We start from the raw sequence: 17,435 nt of genomic DNA, 5'->3' as shown, positions 1-17,435 counted from the left end.
GAAAAAAAAGTTTTCAAATGAAAACAAATCACTCAAATGAAATCATAAATGATTTAAGTCCAAGAACAATGTTTGATCAATAAAGAAAGCTTTCTTTGAAGAACTTGATCAAACCACATATAGAATGCATTATAAGGCACAATTGAAATTTGAATCATCTATTTGTGCTATCTAATGAATTCAAAAGAACAAATCAAAACAAAATTTTTATAGTTCAAAAATAAGATTACAAAACGTATAAGAATCATGAACTATGGAAAAAAATCATCTTTAAAAATATAAAACCAAATCATCATTAATTTTCACAAATGAGAGGCAACCACATCAAGCTCTTAAGCTTGTTTCAACCCATATAAATATTTTTAGCACCCGGTAAACAAGGTTTGGGAATAAACACCCAATAAAATCCGGGGGGTTATATAAACACAAACTTCTAATCAAAAGCGAAACTAATAATCAAGAAAATAAAGGAATTGATCAAATAAAAATTGTTTTCATATTAAAAGTTTTCAAAGCACATTTTACAAAACCAAGAAAAATAAAAATAAAAAAAACACTAAAATTCTTTGTTTAAAAATGATTTTAGCACCCAAGCAATCTTGGTGCTGAATTATTTAGGGACATGACCCCTATCAATAAAGCTCAAAGCCCTAGGGTAGGGATGTCAAATGGGTGGTTTTGGTTGGGTTTGGTTGGGTCATAAATGGGTGGTCACATTTATGAACATTTGACCATTTATAACTCATTTAGCATTTGCTAAATGGGTCGGTTCTCATCCACCCATTTACTAAATGGGTGGTTCATGGGTGACCCAACAACTCATTTAGTTACGATGCTTTTATATATATGTAAATTTTAGGGATCTACTTACAAACTTTCAGGGGGTTTTCTGTAAACTTGCAGGGAATTTTTGGTAAATTTTTAGGAGGGTTTCTATAAACTTTCAAGGGTTTTCTACAAACTTGCAGGGGTTTTTTGGTAAACTTTCACCAATAGTAAAATCAGTATTAATATTGCTAATAAAATAACCATTGTACCAGCATAATCACCAACTTTTAAATCGCTACCAATACCCGGTAGATAATACTTTTCTAGCCTGAAATCCAATTTCACAGGCACAAGCACAGGCAGACAAATTATCAACGAAAAAACATCAACCTCAAAAGCTTCCTCAGTTTAAAAAAAGACGTTCTACATATAACGAAAATCAAAATGTGAAGCGCTAAGATCCCAAGTTTTATACACAGCATTACGACTAGTAAACATTATATAAATCAACATATGCTGAAAGAGATTGGTCTTTTTAGTCCATTGTCTATCAAACAATAACCACTACAAGATAAGTTAAAATTGGATGAGAGTGAAAGGGGCGGTTGATCTTAGACTTTTCTTAAACTACCGATCGTTCTCAAACTCATGTATATGATCCAAAAGGTAGTTTGCTGTCATTTCTTCTCTCTTGTTGCAGGCAAAGAACACTTGCAGTATAAGAGCTCGAGCAAATCCCATGGCCTCAAGCTGCAACATCACATGCAATTTAAAAAAATTTAGCCTCTATATTAAGCATCCAATTCAACAACAATATGCTGCTACCACAATCAACACACACCTCCTATATAAGAAGAAAGAAGAAGAAGCATAAGAAGAAAATGGAATTGAGGCTAAACCAATTAGGTAAATGAATCTGAAACAGAAAAATAACAAAAACAATTACACAGAATATTTTGGAAGGTAATGAAGAAGATGATCTAAATGTTATATATTCCTCATAATTAACAAGAGCACCAACTTACATGTACATCACATGTTTGTAACCAAAAACGGTGAGTACTACAAACAGAATATGAAAGATAATTGGTCAAAAATAGAGAACATAAGCAGTAAGGCAATGCACAAGGAGCACAGAATACATACCAAAACCAATTACTGCAAGTATAAGCATCACTGCTGCTACCACAATCAACACACACCTCCTATATAAGTAGACAAAGTCATTAGTGCAATGACAGAACAAAGCCAGATCAAAAAATAACAAGGTATAGAGCCATACACTGTATCAATAACACTTCCAAAATATATGGTTATGACATTGTAAAATTTCTGTGATTAAAAGACTCGTGAATGGATGCAAAATGATATGGAAAGATGCAATATAAATTAGCAACATTAGCAAAAGGAAATGCAACATATATGCAAATCAAGTCCACTACCAAAATGGAGAGGTATGCACACACAAAAATTCACAGAAACCTTATCTCTAGCTCTACAAAGCAACGGTCAATAGTAGTATAATGCTTAAACATCAATAAAGATTAATACCTTAATAGATGACAAATCTTCTAACAAGCACTTCACCATCCTCCTTCAGATTCAAAATTTTGAATATCACTAAAATCATGCACCAACAGATGTCCTTCAATATCTTCCAAAGCTGCATTTAGATCATAGGATACAACTATGTTAGTCTAATATAACACATGTACACCATAAATTTACAGAAGGTAACAAGAAAAAGTAAGCAACTTACAAGGAACCTCCTCTAACCAAGAACCAAGCATAAATTTACAGAAGGTAACAAGAAAAAGTAAGCAACTTACAAGGAACCTCCTCTAACCAAGAACCAAGACATATTTGAGCTTCGGCATTTTCCGGAAGAAGACGATTGCGGTAGTTATCAAGCACACGACCAACTATGCTGAAAGCAGATTCAGAGGCCACTGAAGTAATAGGGATACTGAGTATATCACAAGCCATCATGGATAATTGAGGACGCTTTTCAGATTCTACTTTTCAATATTCAAGAACATTCAGATTCTCATTTTTCTTCTAAGAAAGTATCTTTTCATCTAAATACTCTTCTAATTCATACTTGGTCCTACTGACTGAAACTACTTGGCTCTCAAACTGTTCAAACTCAAGCATCTCATCATCACGAACATCTCCAAATGCCTCTTCCGAACTACTACCGGCCATGCATATATCATTTGATGCTCTCTCATATTCTTTGTAAAGAAGCTTTAACTTATCCAAGAGAGTCACTACATGAGTAGAACCAAGACCCACTTTTTGAAAACAAAACTCCACATATTTCACCTTATAATGGGGGTCTAAGATGCATGCAAAGGACAAAATCTTGCTATAACACTTCCAATATTTATTAAACTTTTCTCCATATCACTTGCCATGGATTTTATGTCTTCATCTTCACTTGTCATCTCTTCCTTTATGCATTTTTGTATCTTCCAAACTCCACCAAAATACAAGTTAGAAGTTAGGTATTTACTTCTAGAAAAAAGAGTGCACACTTCATAAAAAGGTTTCAAGAACTTTGCTATTTTTTTAGCCTTTACCCATTCTTCAGTTGATGGACAAAATGTAAAATTTGAATCGATTACCTTCAATTGCTCAAATGCCCGACGAAAAGGTAAAACACTCTCCAACATTAAAAAGGTGGAATTTCACCTATTGGACACATCTTGTTGAATTTTCTTTGCACTAACTGAACAGGTTTGTTCGATACACTCTGCAAATTTTTTCTTCCTTCCAGGAGGACTCTTTACATATTTAATGCATTCTCTAAACTTGGATAAAGATTTATCAATTATTTTTAAACCATCTTGTACAACAAGATTTAAAATGTGAGCACAACATTGTACATGTAAAAACTCACCATTGGAGACAAAATGCTCCTTTAAAGCAGGATGGTCTTTCAAAATCTTCATAAAAGCATCATTATATGATGCATTATCCAATGTAACAGTGAAAATTCTTTTTTCTATGCCCCACTCCTTCAGTAAATGAAATAGCTTCTCTACTAAAATTGTCCCACTATATGGGGTAAAACATGAAACAAAGCTAATATTTTGTTTTGCAAGATCCATTGCTCATCAATGTAATGTGCAGTAAGAGACATGTAGTAATCTAATGTTGAAGAGGTCCACAAGTCTGTAGTTAGACTGATTCTGCTAGGAACTAGCTTCAAAGTTTGTTTAAGAATTCTTTTTTCTTTCTGGTACAACATAAGCAAATCAGCTTTAGTGGTGTTCCTCGAGATATGCTTGACTTAAGGATTTAAAAATGTATGTAATTTGCGTATCCCTCGATGTTCCACAAAACAGAATGAATAACCATGCAATGCAATGACCCTAGCCAACATTTCTCTGTAATTATCTTGATCTAATGGCATGGTTTTCCACGATGAATCAACCTCATCTATATCTCGTTTTGGGCAAGAATGAATATGCCTCAACATATTTGTGGTACCATAACCACTAACATAAACTTGGTCACATTTCTTGCACTAAACTTTAGCTTTCCCATCACTATCAACAGGCAACTCAGTAAAATACTCCTAAACTTTTGATTTTGCTCTTCTTTTACGTATAGATATAGTTTCATTACCAGATTCACTACCATCATTGCATGCAGTAAATTCATTCAAAGACATAGTAGCTGAAACAAGAAAAATAACTTTTAAATATCAAAATAAATGTCAAATGTTAATAAAATAGCATCGTATATAATAAATAACTACAATAAGAAAAGAACAGTACCCAACAGAAGTGAAATCAACAATTTAGGAGATTACAATTGAACAATTTAGTAATTGTAACAATATTCATATATTAAAGCGATATTATTCGAAATGTTACTCTATATTTTTCCTCGTTTATCGTTGAGTATAATAGGGAATAATCATAGTAAGATAACAGATGTCATTTGATCAAACTAGGGGTTCAAACTCAGGATAGAAGTTAGCAGATAAAGTTTGCTCTATAAGAGTGAATTCTCACAACTTAGACCAGAAAAGATAGCATTTAGCTTTAAAGGGATGTGAAAAGTAGAAAATGCAATCTGGTCAAATTGACCAGAGAATAAGGAAAACTTTCAATTAGTTTACTTTTCATGGTTCTAATTATGTACATAATAGTAGAGGATCATCTTAAGAGCACATTATAGTATTGCCACATTAAATAAAAAAGGCGAAGAAAATGCAGTTTAGATGTCATTCAAAATGGACTATAGTTGATGAGAGACTTTCTTTTAGATCATACAGGAAAAAAACAATATTGTCACATTAAATAAAAAAGGCAAAGAAAATGCACTTTAGATGTCATTCAAAATGGATTATAGTTGATGAGAGACTTTCTTTTAGATCATACAGGAAAAAATCATTACTCAAAAGAGAACTATGCTAGAGCACAACATTAAGGGAAGGTTTTGTGAGAAAATGTAAAGAGAAAGCTCATGAACAACCTAGCATCCAAATACTTTGCTGTGTCAACTACAAGACCAATCAAAGAGGACAGGGCAAATAAATATTACTGCAAATATGTCAACATTAACTAGTTCATTAAGCAATAATAGAATGCCCAAACATGCCTGGTCTCTTCCAGCACTAAGCAAGGTCAGTTCATCTTGAGACACTGACAAAAAGAGATTGATTAGAATTTATCAGATTGTTACAATTCTCACAAAAAGAACTGGTTAGGGAGTGTTATAGACCTGGGATTCTTAAGTAGGACTGAGACAGTGGTTCAAGTTTGGGTTTATTCTGGACCTAGGACATTTCCTGGACTTCGGTTTGGGACTAGAGGTGACACAGTTCTATAGACCCTTTCTATGAAATGAAGTTGTTTATAATCTTACTATTATGAATATGCTAAATAGACTGAAATCAATATGGTATTTATTATCTAGTGCACAAAAGAAAATTATGTAGTCTACAAACAATGTTGGAGAATGTTTCATGTCAATAACTATGGTTTCTTAACAATGATGTAATCTTAAGGCCTTAGATGATAAAGTCACACAAAAAATTAAGATAATAAGAGAGAATGTGTAGAATTACAAAGAATATTATATTTAAAGGTGCAGAAATCATCTTAAATAGCACACAAGAGAGAATGTGTAGAATTACAAAGAATATTATATTTAAAGGTGCAGAAATCATCTTAAATAGCACACCAGAAGAACAAAGGATGATTTCAACATATAATTCAATTAGAAAACTATACCAAATCTTGTACAGTAAAGTCAATACGACAGAGAAAATCCCAAAATTGAAAGGATACAGGATTAAAAACCCCCAAAATTGAAAGAAGTTAAGATCAAGAAACCATACTAAGAATGTACCTCAAAATCCAGTGATTAGTTCGATTGAAGACCTGAATGTTGAAATTGCTCGATCAAAGGCCTGGATTTGAACAGGAGAGACGCTCGAACTAGACTCAAACCCTAATCATTGACTCCACAAGTTGAAGATTCGATTCTCTTGTTGATTGATAGGAACTAGGGCTCGAATTGCTCGATCGGAGAGAGATGAGGGGTGAAATCGAGCGCTTGAGAGGAGAGAGACCGAGAGACGGAGAGAGGAACTAGGGCTCGTGTGTTTGAGAAAGAGGGGAGAAAGAGAACGACGCGGATCAGATTGGGTTGGTTATGGCCGGGTCCGGTTATGAACTACTTAGACTATATGGAAACAATACCCACCCATTTAGGACCCGCTTTGTTAAATGGGTGGGTATAGTTAGACTATTTTGTGGGTGAGTATGGGTAGATTCTTAGGTTTGGGTCTACATTGCCAGCCCTACCCTAGGGTTATGAACCCTCTTGGGCGCATGTAGTGCACTAACATAGTCAAAACAATAATTAATCAAATGACCCTTCCGATTACAATATGTACAATGAAAGAGATCCATTTGTTTTTGTGGACCATTAGCTCATGCACGTGAACCATTTGCAAATAAAAATTGTCTTTTAGAAATATTTTGCAAATGAGAAACATCATTAAACAAAGGTGGTCTATTTGAGAGATTTGACAAGTTTGAATATTTTTTAAAGTCATAATAAAACTTCACCAAATGGACAAATCTACCACAAATATCACATTTAAACACATGTGGTCTACTAAAAACATTTTGGCAAACGTGATTTTCTTTTCATGTCAAAACAATACTTGGCCAAATGATCAAAACGACCACAATGATCACATCTATACACATGAGCATGCTTATGATGAACAATGCCAAATGATCAAAACGACCACAATGATCACATCTATACACATGAGCATGCTTATGATGAACAATGGGTGCATGTGTGTGTACATGTGATGAAGAAACTTGATGAGATGCACAAGAAGCATTGACATTTTTATGTTTGTGTGCATCATAACAAAATTTAGCTAAATGGCCTTTACGGCCGCAAATAGTGCACTTGTAAACTTTGCTATATATGTGTGCATAATGAGTGAATGATTTTAACTTAGACTTGGCACACATATCCATAAGCTCCTTATGATTATTAATGCATGTTTTCAAAGTTAAATCTAAAGATGAAATGCATTTATTCACAAGATTCAAAATCTAAAGATGAAATGCATTTATTCACAAGATTCAAATCTTCATTATTAGGCACATATGCATTTTTATTAGAAGTAGAACATTATTAGGCACATATGCATTTTTATTAGAAGTAGAACATAAATAGTCATTTATAAAAGAAGCAGTATCAATTTTAATGTTTTTTACTTCAAACTTGGCATTATCTCTTTCATTAGTTAAGCTAGAAATGGATGAGGTCAATTATTTATTTTTCAAATTTAACATATCATTGTTTTCGTTAAGCAAGGTATTTTCTTTTGTAATGATATCAAATTTGGAACCTAGCAACTCATGATTGGATTCTAAATTAACATGCTTGCTTTTTAAATCAATAAAATCTTTATGCAATTTGTTATAGGCATGTAATAATTTTTCAGAAGCACAAACAAGTTCATCACTAGATAAATTATTAATGGATTCGAACTCGCAAACCTCACTAGGGCTATCACCTAGTAGCTATGTGCATGAAAATGAAGCTCTAATATCACTTGAAGAAGAATCCTCCAAACTATGTCAGGTTTCCTCCAAGTTGCCTTGATGTCCTTCTATGAATTTCTATAAATTGTAAGCACTATCAAAATTAACAAACTTGTTAGACATAGATGAATCAAAAGCATTTAGCAAATATTCTAATGTAAGCACTATCAAAATTAACAAACTTGTTAGACATAGATGAATCAAAAGCATTTAGCAAATATTCTAATAAAATATTGTTCATTGTAAAACTTGTTAGACATAGATGAATCAAAAGCATTTAGCAAATATTCTAATAAAATATTGTTCATTGTAAACATTCGATAATCATTTTTATTACACTTGAATTTCTCTGTAGTGGGCATAATATAAGCATCATCTATAATTTTCCATAAATCAGAATGTTTAGATCCAACAAATAGCTTAAATCTAGTACATCATTAGGCATAAGAAAAATTATCTAATTTTAGAGCAATATTGATGGCATAACCTAAACTAGGTGCACCGTACATAACCATAATATATGTATATATGTGCAAGCAAGATAACAAAGAAAATCTAAATAAGATTAGCATAAAAAGATAACTTAGATCTTTAACTCAAGGTAGAACTTAAATCAAAGAACACCAAGCTCTGATATTAATTATCAGACCTAGAAGGGGGTGATTAGGGTCTTATGCTAATCTAATCCGATTTTATGCTAATTAAAACTTATTAATAAATTATTCTTGCAAGATAGATATACAATATGTTATGAGCAAGAATATGCAATATGAACAAAGAGAAATATTCTAGCAAAGAGATATACTATGAGATATATGCGAGGATATACAAATAACACAAGGGTAAACAATCTAAATTAGATAGTGGGCAATATAAGCAACAAGCAATATACAAAAGCGGTATAAGATATGAACATAAATATAATTGCGCTAATGCAATCACAAACAAATGATATGTTCACGGAGTTCGGTCCCCACGACCTACGTCTTCGCTCCTCACCTCGAGGAGATCTCCACTATCACAACTGAGTTTTCTATACGCTCACTCGAATAACGTTTACACAACACAATATCGGTTTTTAATGCTTACCGATCAACGTTCACAATCTCACAATGTAACTACACTCCACACCCTCTAAGTGTTGGTCTTTAGCCCGTGTCCTTCCTCAAGTACTCAGAATTACCACCTCTCTAGGTTTTACTACCGACCCCACTCCTCTTGGAAGTGACCCCGTCTCTCACCATACACTCCTCTCAGTGTACTAGTATAATACAAAGTGAATCTCACAATTAGCACAATACAACGAATGATTATTCTCTAATATGGATGTGAATACAATGTAAGCTCACACTCAATGATACACTCCCCACAACCTAAATTATACTAGTATGAAAATACTAGAAGCTCAATGGTTGTGTGTGTAAGCAACGAGTAAATCAAAACTAAACTCAATTATGAAAAACTAGCTTGTAGAAATGATAATCAATAAATAATTATAAATAAAATCTAGAATTAAGTTTAGGAAAACTTCTCTAGATGAAAAGAGAGAGAGAGAGAGAGAGAGAGAGAGAGAGAGAGAGAGATGAATTGAAGCTCAACCACCAATGAATTGATCTCCACTTCCTCTTGTGAAAGTATCTTCACAAACCAAACTTGAAACAAAATTAAAACAAAACTTAAACCCTATTAATTTCTTAAAACATTCTCTTGAGTACACTCAAAAGTTAGAGGGTATGAGATATATATAGGATCCCCAAAGAACTATGAAAACCCAAGAGAAAAGTCCAAAAAACCAAAACACAGCTCAGCCAAAAACTAGTCGTTACAGTGTTATGAGTCGACTCTGTACTGTTCTTGAGTCAACTCATAAACTACCTGTTTCAGACAAAAAACATCTGATGGGTTGACTCATATATTAATGGGTTCACTCATGCACTGTTCATAGGTCGACTCATGCATTTATGGGTTGACTCGTCAGGTTTGAACAGTATCGGCAGATCTGGAATTTTTACATAGATGATTTGTAAAATACATTAAAAATAGTAAATCAACTCCAACAATTATGACATTTTGAGGAAAGTTTCTAGAAATATAGATAAATATTTTAGAAAATAAATTTCAAAAATATCACTTCCCATTTTTGAGAAATAAATATGTTTGAACACAGATATTCCAAATTCTAAAAATTGCTAAAACACTCGATTTTGTAAAATCAATTTGACATAGAAAAAAAACTCCAAAAATGATAAAAGTTTGGAAAATGGTTATAAACATGTAATAGAACATATTAGTAAAAGAATATTTTAAATTAGATTTCCTATTTGTGAAGACTCATCTGTTTTGTAAAAAAATGCACGAACATGAACTTGTTAAGAACTTGGTTTTGACAAAATGAGTTCAAACAAATTTTAAAACTTTCCAATAGATTTGTAGACTTGATAAATGATATAAAATATTATTATTAAGTCTATAATCCAAAAATACAATATATTTTACAAACACGATAGAATATGAAACAAGTGAGTATGCATATGAACATGTATATTTGTTTCACATCTATATAGCTATACCAAAACAACTTATCCACATAAACAAACATGTACGTATATAAATATTCGTTTGGAAAATGTTGTTTATGGATAAAACAAAAAAATGGTTAAACCAAGAAAACGTGTGTGTGTATAATATTGAGCTTGAAGTATTAAACACACATAATATAAAACCTATACTATATTACCCAAGCTATGATCTTGATCTTCAATAAGCTCTACTTGACACATAATATAAAACCTATACTATATTACCCAAGCTATGATCTTGATCTTCAATAAGCTCTACTTGGTATACTTACGGATGAAGTTTGAACTTGAATCTTTAACTTGAATTGCAAGGCTTCATTCCACGATTCTACCAACCTCCATTGGATATGATCGTTATAGCGTAATTCCATCCATCATCCAACATGTTGTTTGTCTACACTAAATAAAAAATCACAAACACTAGACAAATAACATTAGTCGTAAATTATTTGTTAAATATCATCAAAACAAGAAGGCCAACATATACAACCATTTTGGGAGTGAATTTACTAAGGAGCATGTCATGAATCATATGAAGAGTCTTCAAACTCGTTTTTATGACTTGCAAACTTGTCATAACCTTAGCGGGGCGGTATGGGATGAAAACACACAAACAATTATTATGGGTCAAGATAGTTTTAATAGGTGGAAAGAGGTATGCATCAATGACTATATTTTAATAAAACTTAAAAATATTTCATCTTTCAAATGACTAAATTTTAGCTAATTGTGCAGGATAAGAACGACTGCGACTTAAAGATTACATCAACAAGCCTTTAAAATACTATGAAGAACTTGCCATTATCATCGGTGATGATCAAGCTAGAGCTGATCATGCCAAGGATGTGTCAAGCAAGATTAGTGGTTCTAGGGCTATTAATCTTGATGATGAGGATGATAATGGGCTAGAAGTTCAAGACCTAGATGGGTGTGAAACTCCGTCTCAAAGCAAAGAGAAGTCTAATTTTACAAACTTCCAATCATCTTCAGGTGTGGGTAGTGCTAATAACCCCACAAAAAAAACTAACAACGGCAAGAGTCAAAGAGCTAGCATGGATACTGAGCTTATGAAACAAATGTTGAGGAGGTGAATGAGTTTTCATCTTCTATGAAAACAATTAGCATTGGACAAAAAAACTATCTGATTTTGTCTTTGCATATAAAGATTAGTATCCTATTGCTATCCTGGAGATGTTCTTTGATAAGCTCTTTTAGTGTGAAAGTGCTGCTAAACACTTTAATTGCAAGGTTGAGTATGGGAAAATGGCTTTAATTGATGATTTTATTAAAAAACATCAATAGAGCTAAGATCAGGGCATATAAAGGATTTCACATTCACTAACCTCTTTTTTAGGAGCACATGCTATCATTTAAATTTCTTCGAGGTCTGTTAATATGATACTACTTCGTTTGACTTTTGTGTTACGATGACTATATTACTTTTGCTTGTGTGTGACATATTACACTATACTATTGTTGCTATTATTTTTGGTACCATTTTAGTTCATTTTAGCACTTGTTGTTAAACTACATGATTAATTGTGTTGTGATGATATTCTTAATTGCAGGTACCTCTTAAGAACATGCTCCTGAAATGAAGTACTTATTATGGTGATCATATTTCTAGATTTATAACCTGCAATGATAACATTGCACGGGTATGAAAATATATGATTTTTCTATTGACTATTTCTAGAGAATGTTTTCAAAATTTTCACAACTACATATTATACATTGCTATGATGATTGTCATAATCTAATACATGAACTATTGATTCATTGTATAGGCATGACAATAATACAGCCTACAATGTTATCAATAACTAACTTTGGCGAGGCATACCTTGATGATATGGACCAACTCTGAGCACATATGTTGGTTGTAAAATATTTTTCGAAGAAATTTCTTACATGACGATACTTATTATTTACAACCTTAATATATTCTTTAATGCTTTATCATGGTACAAATTATAATGTTTGATAACATAAGAAGCACACAAAATAAACATAAAAAAATGCATAGGTTTTCCAAAGATCAACTTCACATTTTGCTTGCTTCAACTCTTGCTTCAGTTGTTTGGTTTTTGAAACTTTCTTATCTTCTAGATTAACACTTTCAAACTTTGATGATTATTTTTAAACTTTTGCATCGCTCTCTTCATTTGTATTTCATCTTGCGGTTTGGTATTGGATAATTTCATCACATTCATTGTCTTAAACTTTGGCATGACTCTCTTCATTTCACTATCATCTTGAGACCAAGCAAAAAAGTTGCATTACCTATTTGGCTATTTTGCACAACCCTAAAAAATTTGTCCATATTCTTACAAATTTTGCACATCTTAAGTGGTATTGGATTTGAAAATAGCATGAACTTCATATTGTTTAGACACCTCAACTTTGTTCATCTGGCGGTGCTAATAAGAGCAAAAAGATAATTTGGTAACTTGTTTGAGCACTATTCATAGATTGGGTGCTTGTATATATAGTTATTGCGGCAAATTTAGCCATTGGGGCTACTTGTTTTTTTGACCTTTGGTATAGGTGGCTAATGGTGTTGGGTTTTGGGCTACAATATAGTCATTGTGATGATTGTATCTTTATGTTGATTTTGGTTTTTGTTATTTGGGCTAACATATAGCCATTGTGAGGCTTTTGTCTTCAAGTTGCTATTGGGTTTTGGGCTAAATTATAGCCATTTTGCACCGGTTTAGAATTAGGGTATTGTTGGTTTATAGGTTCGAGCATGTGTTATTCATATTGGTGTTGGTTTTTAGGCTAAATTATAGCTAGTTTACGACATATAGAATTAGTTTATTGATGGTTTTTATCTTTGAGAAGGTGTTATTCATGTACTTAATGGTTTTTGGGCTTAATTATAGCTAGTTTGCAACATATAGAATTAGTTTATTAATAGTTTTTAGCTTCGAGCACGTGTTATTTATATACTTGATGGTTTTTGGGCTTAACTTATGCCAGTTTGCGGCTGTTAGAATTAGCTTAATCTTGGTTTTTAGCGTCGAGCAGGTTATCTTCACCTTGCTGTTGGTTTTTAAGCTAATATATAGCTATTTTGTGGCTGTTACAATCACTTTGATGTTGGTTTTAAGCCATAAGTTGATGTTATTCATTTTTTTGTTAGTTTTGAGCTAATTTATAACCATCACTTGCTGTTACTGTTAGTGTATTTGGCCTCAAGCTCGTTATGTACATAACTTGGGTTGTGGCTACTTGTCTATATTGGCATTCATTTTGGATAAGTCTTTGTTTTGGGGGTGAACTTACCATGGTGAGCACATTCTACGTTTCCATCATGTTTCATCTCCAATTAAACAAAAATAATGTTGAAAATTGGGTTTTTGTTGTTTTCTTTTTCAAGTTGTAACTCCCAACCAATCATAGGAAATTGAAGAAATATAGCGGTATATTTCTACACCCATGTTTTCTATGTGAAACAAACAAAAAAAAAATAATCACTTTGAGGAAATATATAGAAATACAAGGAAATATGATTTCCAAGATGTTTTCAATTTTAATTTTTTGTGGTTGGCAAAACAAACCGGCCCTAAGATGAAAAGACAAGGAAAGAGAAAAGCTAAGTTGTCACTAACTTTAAGGGTGCTGGGTTTCACCAAACAAAGAAGTAAGGGGCTTATTAGCAAATATACTAGTACACTGCTCAAAAGAAATGCTACATCAGCTACTAGCAGTTCCTACCTATTATCCACCCCACCCCCTCACGTCCACACGCACACATATTGAGGGCTTTGTCCATCAACTTTTTATCTGTAACATTTTTTCTTTGATATTTGTGCTGGTATGTGATACACATTAATGCTAACTTTGAGATGCATGTCTTGATGTGTATTACACACCAACATGCATCTAAATAGAAATCAAGACATAAAAAAGTTAGTAGGTAGAGCCTTAGTCCACCGTGCGTGTGTGCGCACGCAGGTGTGTGTGCATGCATGCTGCTATATATTGGTGTTGGATGTGCATGGATTTATATTGCTTTTGACGCATATACATTCAAGGACTTGCAAGCCTTTATCTTAGAGATTTACACACACACACACATATTGTTGGAGTTGACACTTACATGGATATATGTAGGTTTTGGCGTATATACACTCAAGGACTTGTAAAACTTCGTCTTAGAAATATCATGTGATCGTTTCTTGGCATTGTTTTCATCTCCATCGCGGGCTCGATATTTGTCATTATCAAAGGGCTTATTCCATTCTATTATGGTGTATGACTAACGGCTTATGATACTAGCTATCACGTTCTTTAACGAAGTAAGGGCTTATTTCATACTATGGTTAATTTTATTAATGACATTGTGTCACCACCCGTATGCGCTAAGTTAAAGTTCGTTTGACCGCTAAGTAAAGGCTGTGATTTGTGTTATCATTAACTGCTATATAAATTATGCTTTGCTGTGTACTAACGTGCAAAGTTTGCATGAAGATACATTTATGAAAGAGTAACACTAGAGGCACACTCCCAACCACACTCTTAACCACACTCCCTTACCCGCTACAGTAACAGTAGGCCCTACATAATATTTTAAAAAAAATATCATGTAGGGCCTACTGTTACTGTAGCGGGTAAGGGAGTGTGGTTGAGAGTATGGTTGGGAGTGTGCCTCTAACATTATTTTTTATGAAAATACTAGACAAATCTTATCATCCTTTTCATCCAAAGGGCTGACCTTTGAAGATGGTTTTAGGCTTATATATTGAAGCGAAAGGTAAGTCTGGACTTCTAAAGCTCCAGTGACTCGAAATCGTATCATGTTTCAGAGGTTTTCAAATATAATAGGAACCTAAACTGCCATTATGTAGTAATGTTGCTTCTACCTAATTAAGCCCCACCCATCCGTATCAACTGTTGCAAACTACTGCGAGCGTACTGTTATTCGCATTGCAGTCACGTTTATTTCCGCTCAAATGGAATAGAAGACAGCCAGAGTCGTAAACACTAATCCACACTCCTCTCAGATTTTTGCATATAATCAGCAAAGAATGCAGCTAAACACTGCTTACTACTAATTTTTGGGGTTTTTTTACTTAAATCTATCAAAGATACAGAGGAAGTAGCTAGTACACATTGCAACTACAATTAAACCCCTAACATCAGGAGAATTCGCTAATTGAGAATCAGCATTAATATTTGGTGGTACTGATAATCACAAGTCGTAACTACTTGCTAGAATATATGATCAACAAAGTTAAATCATCCAAAACTACATACGATCACGCAAAGTCACGCCTAAACTCATAAATTCGACCACGGGAAGTCCAGGTCCAAATAAAAACGAAGATCGTGATTAACCAAAAGCAACAAAAAGGAGCATCTCACAGAACCCTACAAATGCATTGAGTATCTGAATCATACAAACTACAGAGTACCTATATCATAAGTTTGATAACCACCACCAACATGTAATCAGATTAGAGAGAGAAAAGCCCTAAAGTTCACAAGAAATTTTGAGATGTAAGTTAATTATACCAGAAAAAAAATTTCTTCGTCTGTGGAGATTGGGGCTGCGTGCCTTCTCCATCTCAAAGCATTTCTCTAATTTCTCCCCAAAACTACTTACTGATCTAAATAAGCAAGCCGGCTGCTTTCAAATTTCTGTTTAATTGTTTTCCTTTTCTGTTTTTACGTAAGAAGGGAAGGAGTAATTGCATATTAGTCACCTTCATAATCATTAATTGCCAAATAGTGCCTCAAATCTCAATATTTGCTTATTAGTCCCACAAATGTTCAATCTTCATGCAAATTCGTCTCTCTGTTAGAGACTTTGTTAATTTCTCTGACTCTAGTTGGATTAAGCCTTAAATTCAACATTTAAAATTACCTAAGTGCCCCTGAGTTTTCTGCATAGTGTTTTCTCTAACTCTAGTCGCGGAATATGAATGTTAGGGAAAGCTTTAGATTGGGCTTGGGGAAGATCCTGACCTTTGGAGAAGAAGAAGTTGTTGGTTTGGATCCAAGTTGGACAGGGTCACGGGTATAAACCCTCTATGAAACTTGTTAGTAAGGTTTTAGATGATAGTATTAATTATGGGTGAGGGTACAATGAGAAAACCATCTAATTTCATTAAAGTTAGTAGAAAGTTCACTCTCATGAATAATACCAGGGACGAATTGCACGAAAATTGAAGATTTGAGAAACCAATAAGAAAATATTGAGATTCGGGGGACTATTTGGCACTTGAAATGATTCAAGGGACTAATACACAATTACCCCTAAAGGAAAATAAAAGGAGGATGAATTGCGAAACGGACACACTTAGTATCACCCAACTGTGAATAGAACCCTTATATTATTTGTTGAGGTACGAATATACCCCCTTTTAGTGAACTTTTTCAACTTTTCTAAAATTAAAAATAAAAATAATAGAAATTGAGGGCCTATCCTCACCACTAAAGCTATAGGGGATCTACCCAGTTCCTTCAAATATTTTGAGCGATTTCAAGAGTCAAAAAATAAATAAAATAAATAAAATAAAAACACTCACGAGGTTTATTCACAAAATTGAACTGCATAGGGTCTACTTACGTTTGGGTGATACTACATGAGGTATGTTCATAATTAACCCCACAATAAAAGAACCTATTGCAGGAGTTGTTGATTTGGCAACCACCTAAATTTCGTACCAAAGTTGATAGGGTGTATTTATTAATGTTGAACTTCATCACGATCACAATATTGTTTTCTTCTGTGCATTTGAGGCCTTTGTTTCCAAGTCATCGAATTTTCTACAAATATCTACATTCTTTTGCTCTATCTATGTTCCTGTCTTGTTCTGCTTGTGGCTTATCATCTTCACAGAGAGTCCATTCGCGATTGGGTGACACTATAGGAGTTTCGCACCAAAGTTGCATAAGGTATTTTTGTTAATATAAAAAAATATCATACTTCCAAATCTGCGAAGTAAAAAAAGCTAATATCAGAAAATTATTCCAGCGTCATTAA

The 17,435-nt window shown here is 33.3% G+C and overlaps 1 long non-coding RNA gene across 1 annotated transcript; it reads right to left on the bottom strand.

Annotated features, from left to right (window-relative positions):
* Nucleotides 1,904–2,670, bottom strand: LOC109832319. Its single transcript, XR_002244702.1, has 3 exons — nucleotides 2,598–2,670; nucleotides 2,320–2,431; nucleotides 1,904–1,973 (listed from the first exon to the last, which is right to left on the bottom strand). It is a non-coding gene; the product is annotated as an uncharacterized LOC109832319 (long non-coding RNA).

This window comes from Asparagus officinalis, chromosome 3 (assembly GCF_001876935.1).
Source record: "Asparagus officinalis chromosome 3, Aspof.V1, whole genome shotgun sequence".
Lineage (NCBI taxonomy): Eukaryota > Viridiplantae > Streptophyta > Magnoliopsida > Asparagales > Asparagaceae > Asparagus > Asparagus officinalis.
This window is presented reverse-complemented; position numbering and strand designations above follow the sequence as displayed.